The sequence below is a fragment of the Rana temporaria genome, chromosome 8 (assembly GCF_905171775.1).
Source record: "Rana temporaria chromosome 8, aRanTem1.1, whole genome shotgun sequence".
Taxonomy (NCBI): Eukaryota; Metazoa; Chordata; class Amphibia; order Anura; family Ranidae; genus Rana; species Rana temporaria.
Window position 1 is genome coordinate 31,455,660 of NC_053496.1, and position 12,852 is coordinate 31,468,511.

Genomic DNA, 12,852 nt, shown 5'->3' on the forward strand with positions numbered 1-12,852 from the left:
TACACTATACATAGGTGGAGGTACACTATACACAGGTGGAGGTACACTATACACAGGTGGAGGTACACTATACACAGGTGGAGTTACACTATACACAGGTGGAGGTACACTATACACAGGTGGAGTTACACTATACACAGGGGGAGGTACACTATACACAGGTGGAGTTACACTATACACAGGGGGAGGTACACTATACATAGGTGGAGGTACACTATACACAGGTGGAGGTACACTATACACAGGTGGAGGTACACTATACACAGGTGGAGGTATACTATACACAGGTGGAGGTACACTATACACAGGTGGAGTTACACTATACACAGGGGGAGGTACACTATACACAGGGGAAGGTACACTATACACAGATGGAGGTACACTATACATAGGTGGAGGTACACTAGCACCCAGTGCAGAAACCCAAAGCAACCACGTCGACGTTCTTCCACTGTTCCTCCATTACACTCAGAGACGTCTTCTATTAGATTGTCAGCCTCTGTGTCCACACTGCCCCTGACTCAGACAGTGCCAGTCACCTGACCCCGTCTGTGATGTATACATTTATATACATCATGTTATACCTGTTAATACTTAAAGAAGCAGAAGTTTCCACATCACTACATTAAGGTCCACTCTGTCATGGCAGCCGCACCCCTATCTGTGTGAATAATTCATCGCCATTGATTTAATGGTCTGTCCACTTAGATGTGCTTTACAGAATAACTTAAGAGCTCCCAATAAGGGTTCATTAATACAACACTTTACTGTTTATTTATTTCCTGTGTTTGTATATTTCCATCATAATATGAGTGCTTTACTAAGTACAGAGAACCAGTACAGTCATGGTCTAACATCTCCCACACACACACACACCGTAAGGGCAATATAGCCAGATGCCATCCAATCTGGCCATACACTATACAATCTGATTGTACAATTTCATTTAGACTTGCCAAAGCTTTGTAGTACAAGGACATGCCTAAACAATTCATTGCATTTGTATCAAATCAAGCAGGCCCCTGCATTACATAGCTGATAACAGATCTAAAGCAGATCATACAATCATATTATTTAGCGTACTATCACCTTAAGAGCATACACCAAGTGACATCTCAAGCCAGGACCCCAGTGCTGCAAGACAGAAATCCTTGGCATCTTTTCATCAATTTTGGAGGGATGTCCAGTTCTTGGTAATGTCACTGTTGATCCATATTTTCTCGACTCGATGATGATTGTCTTCACTGTGTTCCATGGTATATCTAATGCCTTGGAAATTCTTTTGTACCCTTCTCCTGACTGATACCTTTTAACAATGAGATCTCTCTGATGCTTTGGAAGCTCTCTGAGGACCATGGCTTTTGCTGTAGGATGTGACTAGTCAGGGACAAAGCCAAACTTTATTTGAGGTTAATCAGAGGCACTTTATATGATGGCAGCATAGGCGTGCGCACAGGGTGTGCCAGGTGTGCCCAGGCACACCCTAATCACCATGTGCAGCATAGATTCCCCTTACTGCCCTAGTAACCCTTCCACGCACACTGCTGCTGGCTTCCCTTCTCTCCCAGGGGCTGATGCTGTGGGGGTGTTTTAGGCTGAACGGGGAAGGGGCCGGTAAATATGTAATTTACTGACCTCTTCCCTTTCTGAATGAACACAGCGAGTGATCATTTGTGTATGTTTGAGCTTTGGGGGTGCACACCCTAATTTAATTGGCTGCGCACGCCTATTGATGGCAGTAGTGTACTGACTCCTATTTAACATGAAAAATAAATGTAGTATCTGTGGGGTATTAGAGTGTAAGCTCCTCTGGTGATGTGACTGGCTCAGGGTTCTCTGTACAGCACTGCGGAATCGGTCCCCAGATAGCAAGCAATTGACCTGCTACGTTTGAAAATGACTTGCTAAGCTATTGCTAGACTTGCCAGGCTTCACAAGTTTGTTGCACAATTGCAGCAAGTCCGCATTACATGACTCCAGATCCACTTTCTTTGTAAATGTAGCCATGTCCCCTTAGGGGATGCTGAATATTTTGGTTCACCTGCCCAACCTGGCATCCATTCCTCAGACAGAACAGTCCATAGGCCGGATTCAGATAGGTCAGCGGATCTTTAGATCCGCGTAACCTATCTTATTTACGTTACGCCGCTGCAAGTTTTAGAGGCAAGTGCTTAATTCAGAAAGCACTTGCCTCTAAAGTTGCGGCGGCGTATCGTAAATCCCCCGGCAGAATTCGAATTCCGCGGCTAGGGGGCGTGTAGAAATTAAATCAGGCGCTTCCCTGCGCCGAACGAACGGCGCATGCGCCGTCCACTAAATTTCCCAGCGTGCATTGCTCAAATTGCCGTCGCTAGGACGTCATTGGTTTCGACGTGAACGTAATTTACGTCCATCCATATTCGCGAACGACTTACGCAAACGACGTAAAAAATTAAAAATTCGGTGCAGGAACGACGGCCATACTTAACATTAGCTACCCCTCATATAGCAGGGGTAACTATACGCCGGAAAAAGCCGAACGCAAACGACGTAAAAAAAAAGCGCCGGGCGGTCGTTCGTTTCTGAATCGGCGTAACTCCTCATTTGCATATTCCTTGAGTATACAAACGGAAGCGACACCTAGCGGCCAGCGTGAGATTGCAGCCTAAGATCCGACGGTGTAAGTCACTTAGGTGTACGTTTATCAAACGGTGATAAATTATCTCATTTCAGTTCTCATCAGTTCTCAGAGAAAAATCTTCTCCTCTGGCACCCTGTTTATGAAGCGGAGAACATTTGTTCTCAGAAGGAGAATAGATGAAAAGTTTTTCCTCTGAGAACACCTGAGATCTGAGTAGAAGAAGGAGGGGCTGCCTGTGATCTCCTGAGAAACTTGTGTTATTACAGAGCAGCTGAGTTTTAAAAGTGAAACCAAAGTTAAAAAGGTTGTGTTATTACATGAAAATAATAAGCGCTTTTTTAGCTCAGTTTTTTTACACACATTTTGGCACATTGTTTAAATGTGTGTTTTTAATTGCTAATTTTGGCATTATTTATGCATATTTTGGCATTTTTTTTAACATGGCATATTTTTTTAACACACATCTGGCCGTAGGTTATTTTATTGTGCATTTTTTTAAACACACATTTTGGTCCTTTAGCACACATTTTGACACAGGTTATTTTAAGATGCATTTTGGTGTGGTTTGTAATGCACACTTTGGCGCTTTTTTTAGCATATAGTTTGACACCTTTTTAATGTGCATTTTGATTTTCTAAATGTGAATGGTGTATAGTATATGAACGGAATCCCACATATGTAATGCAACTATACACCATTCATATAAATGAAAAATACATTCAGGCCTGAATCACACTAGTGCGTTGCGTTTTGGAGCTCCGTTGTCTTTGCAAATTTCTCTATAAGGTGTTCTGCAGATCAACTGCGTTTTAGCTGCAGATCAGGTGCGAATTTGGAGACCTGGGAGAGGGGAGGGGGAGGGGGGAAGTGTATTGAACTGAATGAGACAAATACTGAAGAGAAATGAACACATCTGCAAATTCAGCTGCGTACCCATAGAAGATAATGGGACTGAATTCGCACCTGAGCCGCACCGCAAGACATAAAAACCGCATGCGGTTTGGAGGCAATGCGCAGTGCGGATGCATCGCACATATGTGAACCAGCCTCATTGAAAACAATGTATTTTGAAATGTTCTGCGAATTAGATGCGGTTTAAGCCGCACTCAATTCGCATAGGTGTGAACCTGGCCTTATAATCATAATTTTTTTTTTTTTTTTTAATAAAGTAAACAAATATAAACCCCGTATAACTGTCATAGAACAGTCCATGGGTAAAACCATATTCTAGGGTTTATAATTATTTTTTTTACTAATAAATAAATAAATTATATAAAAATGATTTTAATAATAGCATTTTAATGCAGGTAGAATTTATATATATATATATATATATATATATATATATATATATATATATAATTGATATAGATATAAAATATATATAAAAAATATTTATATATATATATATATATATATATATATATATATATATAATATTGATATAGATATAAAATATATATAAAAAATATTTATATATATATTTATTTATAAATATAAAAAATATATTTTTATATATATAGATATAGGTGTATATATATATATATATATATATATATATATATATATATGTATATATATATATATATGTATATATATATAATATAAAATATATATAAAAAAATATAATATATATGTGTGTGTATATGTGTATATATATATATATATATATATATATATATATATATATATATACACACTATAAATTCCTAACCTGCTCATTTTGGGGTGTGTAATGGTGGGAAAGATGTGATCTGACTGTATGGCTGCTTGTGTGTGAAGCATGGATGTCAAAAGACTTCCTTCTTCCTCCACAATACTCAGCCAGCTTCACGCTTCTCTCTCTGATTCTCCACCTCAGAGATGGTGAATCAGAAAGTGAGAATTCTGTCACAGATCGCCAGTGAGGTGCTGAGATCACACCTTCATAAACTGTCTGTTTCTGTGACAGTGAGTTACAGATTCTGCCTAGGTTCACACTGCTGCGAATTCAAAATCGCGGCCGCGATTTTGCCGCGATTTCGGCCGCAATTTAATGGAAATCGCGGCCCGAAATCGCAAAAAGTAGTACAGGAACTACTTTTTGAAATCGCAGATGCGGCGTCGCACTGATTAGGACAGTGCCATTGCCGACAATTGCCGCCGATTTGAGATGCGATTTGACATGTAAAATCGCATCTCAAATCGTTCCAAATCGTACGCAGTGTTAACCAGGGCTTTCACTGTGCTGAGATAATCAGTGAAGAACATGTTCTCAGCTGATTACCTCAGCTTCATAAACTGTGTATGACCTGAGATCAGTGGTGAGAATTGGGATCACCGCTGATCTCACTTTCATAAAAGGACACCTTACACCTGTCGGATCTTGGGGAGATCTATGCGGAACCTTATTCTATGAATCAGCCGCATAGATCTGACCGACGGAACTCAGAGATACAACGGCGTATCAGGAGATACGCTGTCGTATCTCTATCTGAACCTGGCCCCATAAGCTTTGTTTTTTTATTGAGGGGATTAAACTTGAATGGGAAAGAAAATGTATGTGATGCCCAGAATGATTCAGTATAACTTGCTTGGGAATACTATATACACTTCTGTATATACAGAAGAGGACAGTCATGCAGATCAATTTGATGCAGTGTGCGGCGTATGGTCTGAGCACTGACAGGCTGACCCCCACCCCTTCAACCTCTGCAGCAATGCTGGCAGCACTCATACGTCTATTTCCCAAAGACAACCTCTGGATATGACGCTGAGCACGTGCACTCAACTTCTTTGGTCGACCATTGCAAGGCCTGTTCTGAGTGGAGCCTGTCCTGTTAAACCGCTGTATGGTCTTGTCCACCGTGCTGCAACTCAGTTTCAGGGCCTTGGCAATCTTCTTATAGCCTAGGCTGTAGAGCAACAATACTTTTCAGGGAGTTCTTTGCCATGAGGTGCCATGTTGAACTTCCAGTGACTAGTATAAGAGAGTGAGAGCGATAACACCAAATTTCACACACCTGCTCTCCATTCACACCTGAGACCTTGTAACACTAAGGCCCCGTACACACGACCGAGGAACTCGACGTGCCAAACACATCGAGTTCCTCGTCGAGTTCAGTGTGGAAGCCGCCGAGTAACTCGGCGGGCCGACTTTTGCCATTGAACAACGAGGAAATAGAGAACATGTTCTCTATTTCCTCGCCGAGCTCCTCGTCGGCTTCCTCGGCCGAAAGTGTACACACGGCCGGGTTTCTCGGCAGAATTCAGCTCTGAACCGAGTTTCTGGCTGAATTCTGCCGAGAAACACGGTCGTGTGTACGGGGCCTCACAATTTACATGACTCCGGGGAGGGAAAAGGGTGGTAAAAACAAATGGTTGAGTTGTACCCATATAAACAATTACATGTAGCTGCTCAGGGCTGTACAAATGTTGCAAAGCAAAGGAAAAAATGAAACTGCACGTCACATTCAATGGGTGGACCTGCTCCCAAACGTGACCCATTTTAATACATAGGGCCATGCCGAAACTGCCCTGCAACTGTATGCACCGCACAAGGTACCTGGTGAGGAGATTACATATTGCCTCATCATTACACAACAAGGCCAGCTAAATAACACACTACTAGATATACCATGGAGTACATTCACAGGCATCATCCAGAGGTGAGCTCCTTCTCATCACATGTCAGGTCCACCATACACCACTAGAGGGCAACCAAGTCTTACATATGAGCTCCCAATTCAATGGGAATTGTAACGCCACTTCTTGACATACGCTGAATGCTCACAGCACAGCGTGAAAACCCAGAACGCCGGAGCTGCCAACAAGCCAGGGGAGGCAAAACTCTTCTCTTAGGCGAGATTTACACTAGCGGCATTGCTTGATTCCCATCTGAAGAGTGATACACAGTGGGTCGCTTTTCAGAGGCATTTCACAGATGGGTGAGAAAGCTATGGGGTTGATTTACTAACACTGAAGAGAGCAAAATCTGGTGCAGGTCTGAGTGGAAAACAATCAGCTTCTAACTTCAGCTTGTTCAATTAAGCTTTGACACAAAAAAAAAAAAAATGCAGATTTGTTTCTATGCAGAGCTGCACCAACTTTCTAAAGCTGCTAAACGCTAGACCTAGGGTTGCCACAATTTCTTCAAGCCAAACCCGAACATTTTAGCGGCACAAGGCACATTTTTTTCCCCTGGTGTAATGTGAAGATGATGGGGTGGAGAGACTAATAGCTAGATTCAGGTAGGGCGGCGCATCTTTCAGGCGGCGTAGCGTATCGTATTTACGCTACGCCGCCGTAAGTCAGAGAGGCAAGTGCTGTATTCACAAAGCACTTGCCTCCTAAGTTACGGCGGCGTAGCGTAAATGGGGCCGGCGTAAGCACGCCTAATTCAAATGAGGATGAGGGGGTGTGTTTTTTGTAAATGATTGGTGACCCGACGTGATTGACGTTTTTTACGAACGCCGCATGCGCCGTCCGTGTACATATCCCAGTGTGCATTGCTCCAAAGTACGCCGCAAGGACGTATTGGTTTCGACGTGAACGTAAATTACGTCCAGCCCCATTCACGGACGACTTACGCAAACGACGTAAAAATGTCAAATTTCGACGCGGGAACGACGGCCATACTTACCATTGACTAGGCCAGCTATTTATTCGACTAACTTAATGCCGGAAATAGCCGTATGTAAACGACGTAAAAAAAATTCGCCGGGCGCACGTACGTGTCTGAATCGGCGTATCTAGTCATTTGCATATTCTACGCCAAACTCGACGGAAGCGCCACCTAGCGGCCAGCGTAAATATTGCACCCTAAGATACGACGGCGTAGGAGACTTACGCCGCTCGTATCTTAGCCTAATTTAAGCGTATCTGGTTTCCAGAATACGCTTAAATTTAGGACGGCGTAGATTCAGAGTTACGTTGGCGTATCTACTGATGCGCCGGCGTAAAGCTATCTGAATCCAGCTATAGCATTGCACAGTGAAGTTTTGTGCAGAAGAGTCCTGGGAGTAATAGTCTGCTGGAGTCGGTGCAGAGGAGAAGTAACGCCCTGCAGGAGTTATTCAGGGGAAGTGACTGGGAATGTTAGACTCCATCAGTTCTTCAAAGCTCAATTCATTCAACAATTCTGTAACTATGATGGCAAAGTGATCTGTTCTGTGAGCTTCCCATATCCCCTTTCCCCAACCAAGTTATATCCCCCCAATAGCCCAAAAAAAAAAAAAAAAAAAAGCAAATGACTGTTCATTGTCTCTGACAGTGGCAGTGCGTCCATAGTGGGCGCGGGAGCGCCGCCCCCTCTCTCCTGCACCGTCACTCAACAATACATAGATTCATGCATTGCATGAACCTATGTATTGTCGCCGCTGCCGCCCACTATTCGGGTGTCCGGCCCCCTGTTGAGCGCCGGCCATCTGAATAACAGCGGTGGGTGTGTTTTGGAAGTGTCTGTCAGATCCAGCGGCTCTGATAGGCTTCCCGATTACAGCCTGTGGGCTCTAATTGGCTTCCAAATTTTTAACCAGAGGGCGCACAGGGTGTGTGTTCCCTGGTTAACACTGACACACGTCTCAGCCAATCAGGTTTACCAGTCAAATATAAATAGGAACAGCCGCACTCGGAAAAAACCTTCTCGGTTGCCTTTTATTGGTAAAAGTTTTTGAGTAAGCACTAATCAATAGTGTGAAACGCGTCAGCTGCATGCCCCTGTTTTTTGCTGTGATGTGTGGTGTTTGAAAACTTTTACCAATAAAAGGCAACCGAGAAGTTTTTTTCAGAGCATTTTACAGGGCAAACTGGCGCATTTTACGGGGCAAACTGGTGTCATTTTACAGGGCAAACTGGTGGTATTTGAGGGAGCAAACTGGCGGCAATTGAGGGGCACAGTGGCGACAATTGATGGCACAGTGGCTGCTTTTGATGGCACAGTGGCTGCGTTTGATGGCACAGTGGTGACAATTGATAGCACAGTGGCGACAATTGATGGGCACAGTGGCTGCGTTTGATGGCACAGTGGCGACAATTGATGGTACAGTGGCGACAATTGATGGGTACAGTGGCTGCGTTTGATGGCACAGTGGCTGCGTTTGATGGCACAGTGGCGACAATTGATGCACAGTGGCGACAATTGATGGCACAGTGGCTACAATTGATGGGCGCAGTGGCTGCCTTTGATGGCACAGTGGCGACAATTGATGGCACAGTGGCATCAATTGATGGGCACAGTGGCGACAATTGATGGGCACAGTGGCTGCGTTTGATGGCACAGTGGCGACAATTGATGGCACCGTGACGACAATTGATGGCACAGTGGTGACAATTGATGGGCACAGTGGCTGCGTTTGATGGTACAGTGGCGACAATTGATGGCACAGTGGCAACAATTGATGGGCACAGTGGCGACAATTGATGGGCACAGTGGCTGCGTTTGATGGCACAGTGGCCACAATTGATGGCACAATGGCGACAATTGATGGGCACAGTGAGACTGCAATTGAGCACCAGCCGCCACTGGTCTCTGAGAGTGATATATGGAGGTCTGGAAGCAGGGAGATGGGGTGGATGATAGTAACTCGTAGCAACCATCCGCTACATGTGTATATTCCAGGACTTCTCTGTACAGACTAGACCTCCATTATAATGAACACAGGTGCCAACAGTCACTAATGCCGCGTACACAACCATTTTTAATATCATGGAAAAAACGTTGTTTTTCTCGACGTGATTCTTGTTAAGCCTGCCTTGCCTACACACGATCGTGAAAAAAATGCTCTAGCAAAGCGCGGTGACGTACAACGCGTACGACGGCACTATAAAGGGGAAGTTCCATTCAGATTGCGCCACCCTTTGGGCTGATTATGCAAATTTCCCTTCTCATAACTTGTATCTGAGCATGCACGTTTTTTGCCCCGACGTTTAAGCCTACACATGACCATTTTTCACGACGTGAAAAAACGACGAGAAAAATTAGAGCATGTTCTAAATTTTTAATGCCCATTTTTCACGTCGCGAAAAATGCTCTGGAGCCCACACACGATCGTTTTTAATGACCAATTTAAAGAATGGCATTTTTCTCGTCATGAAAAACGGTCGGGTGTACGCGGCATAAGGCTTGTATCACAATGACCACACACTGAACATGTCGGAATGGCACAGTGGTGGGTGGAGCCAGGAACTTCAAATGAAGCGATCTCATTGGCTCAGCTAATGGATGGTGTATGATACTAGGAGGGATTCAAAAGACATCATATGCTCAAAACTAGACATGTGCAATTCATTTTGTTTCTAATTAGTTTTTTCCCGAAAATTTCGAAATTCCGAATTTACGAATTTTCCCGAAAATTTGAATTTACGAATTTTCGTATTTCCGATTTTTTTTTAATTTTGGTATTTACGAATTTCTGAAATTCTGATTTTCGCAAATTAGGAAATAAGAAAATTTTTTGGATTTTAGAATTTTCGAAATTACGAATTTTTGAATTTTCGAATTTTTCCATTTTCGAATATTTCAAGTTTCGAATTTTCAAATCTTTCTGATTTCTAATTTTTCAATTTTCGAATTTTCGAATTTTTCACTTTTCAAATTTTTCAAATTTCGAATTTTTCAATTTTCGAAATTTAGAATTTTTCAATTTTCGAAATTTTCATTTTCGAATTTCGAATTTTTCAATTTTCGAAATTTCGAATTTTTTAATTTTCGAAATTTCGTATTTCCGAATATTTTCGTATTTCCGAATTTTCGTATTTCGAAAATTGAAAAATTCGAAAATCGAAATTTCGAAAATTATTTTTTTGCTCTTTCGGAAATCCTAAAATTTCCTGAATTTACGAAAAAAACGAATAAAACGAAAACTTTTATTTTTTTAGAAATTTCAGAATTTCCAAAAAAAAAAAAACGAATGAAACAAAAACGAATATTTTTTTTTCCGAATTTACGAAAAAAAAAAAACGAAAACAGCATAAACGAAAAAAACAAATTTTTTGGCAGTGCACATGTCTACTCAAAACTGAAATGATCAATGGAAGGACTGTCCCTATAAAAGGAGGAGATAAAAAAGTTTATTGTCAGTACATTTTTGGTAACGATGATACTGGTAGAATGAAGGATAATGAGAGTTGGAATTATATTACAGTAAAAGCTAAAGGTACGGTGATCCTTTTTTTTTAAAAGCAATTAACCACTTCAGCCCCGGACCATATTGCTGGTCAAAGACCAGAGCACTTTTTGCGATTCGGCACTGCGTCGCTTTAACTGACAATTGCGCGGTCGTGCGACGTGGCTCCCAAACAAAGTTAGCGTCGTTTTTTTCCCACAAATAGAGCTTTCTTTTGGTGGTGTTTGATCACCTCTGCGGTTTTTATTTTTTGCACTATAAACAAAAATAGAGCGACAATTTTGAAAAAAATTAATATTTTTTACTTTTTACCATAATAAATATCCCCAAATGTTTTACTATCCAAAGTTAAAACAACAACAAGGGCAGAAGATTTAATAGATGGAAAGATGAAAAACTGACTGAAGGTCCACTATAAAGAGGAAGTAAAGACTTCCTGTTTAATTATCCCTACAGGAATGCCTATAATAAGGCTTACCTCAGGGTACTGTAAATATTTACAAAAAATGCACCGTTTAGGGCGCCGCCGCCGATGTCATTTGCAAATGTGCACTGAAGGAATGGCCGACCGTGTCATTTTTTTCAGGGCCCTGTGCTGTGACATAATTTCGGCTCTGGCCAATCACAGTACCGGAGCCCGCGAACCCGGAAGAAACTCAGAGGAGAACGTTAGCCGTCTCAGCAGTGTGCGCCGCTGCAACAGCTTCGTTCTAAGGTAAGTATTTTATAATGAGCTAGTATGCATACTAGCTCATTATGCCTTTGTCTTACAGGTTTTGTTTTTTTACAAAAAAATATATATTTTATACTTTCTGCTAAAAAACACACCCAATAAAAAAAATGTAAAAAATCGAATTTCTTCATCAATTTAGGCCGATATGTATTCTGCTACATATTTTTGGTTGGTTCCCTGCCTCCAATCTCCTCCTGCCTCCAATCTCCCCTGCCTCCATCCCCCTCTGCGGTGCCACCAACAACCCCTGTCTCCATCCCCCACCCTCTGCGGTGCCTCCAATCTCCCCCTGTCTCCAATCTCCCCCTGCCTCCAATCTCCCTCTGCCTCCAATCTCCCTCTGCCTCCAATCTCCCCCTGCCTCCATCCCCCTCTGCGGTGCCACCAACACCCCCTGCCTCCAATCGCCCCCTGCCTCCATTGCCCCCTGCCTCCAATCCCCTATACGGTCCCACCGCAGCCTCTATCACCCCCTGCCTCCAATCACCCCCTGCCTCCAATCACTCCCTGCCTCCAATCACCCCCTGCCTCCAATCTCCCCCTGCCTCCATCCCCCTCTGCGGTGCCACCAACACCCCCTGCCTCCAATCGCCCCCTGCCTCTATTGCCCCCTGCCTCCATCCCCCTATACGGTGCCACCGCAGCCTCCATCACCCCCTTCCTCCAATCACCCCCTGCCTCCAATCACCCCCTGCCTCCAATCTCCATGTGCAGTTCAAAGCTGAACCGATCTCGGCTATTTTTACTGCCACATTCCCGCAACCACGGACATTTACGAACAGGGGGAAAAAAGTGCCAGTTTTTATGAACTGTCCTTAAAAATACGGACGGTTGGCAACACAGGTGGGATCTACTGTTGAGGGAGGGGGTCTCTTGTCCCTGGCTGCTGGAGAGTCTGTTGATGCTGGGCTGGCCGCTGGGAAATCGGTTGTTGTGGTCAAGGCCCATTGTTGGGGTCCATTGTTGCTGGGCGGTCTGTTGTTGCTGAGGAAATGTATTGTTGCTGCAGGGGATCCACTTTACTGCTTTTCATGTTTTTAACAAATTCCACAAAATTATACTTGGTTATATATTCTGTAAAATGGGCTGTACTGGGAGGTAGGTGGTAGGTAAGGAGGTAGGGGGTGGAACCAAGGGGTGGTGCTCAGAGGTGGGTAGTGGGAGGAACCAAGGGGTGGTGCTCAGAGGTGTGTGGTGGGTGGAACCAAGGGGTGGTGCTCAGAGGTGGGTAGTGGGTGGAGCCAAAGGGTGGTGCACTGCTCAGAGGTGGGTAGGGGGTTGCACCAAGGGGTGGTGCTCAGAGGTGGGAAGGGGGTGGAGACAGGACGTGACCCAAAAGGGGGGTGTTCCAGCACCTGTTCTCTGGGGTTTTTGTTCAGGACAAATTGGGCTTT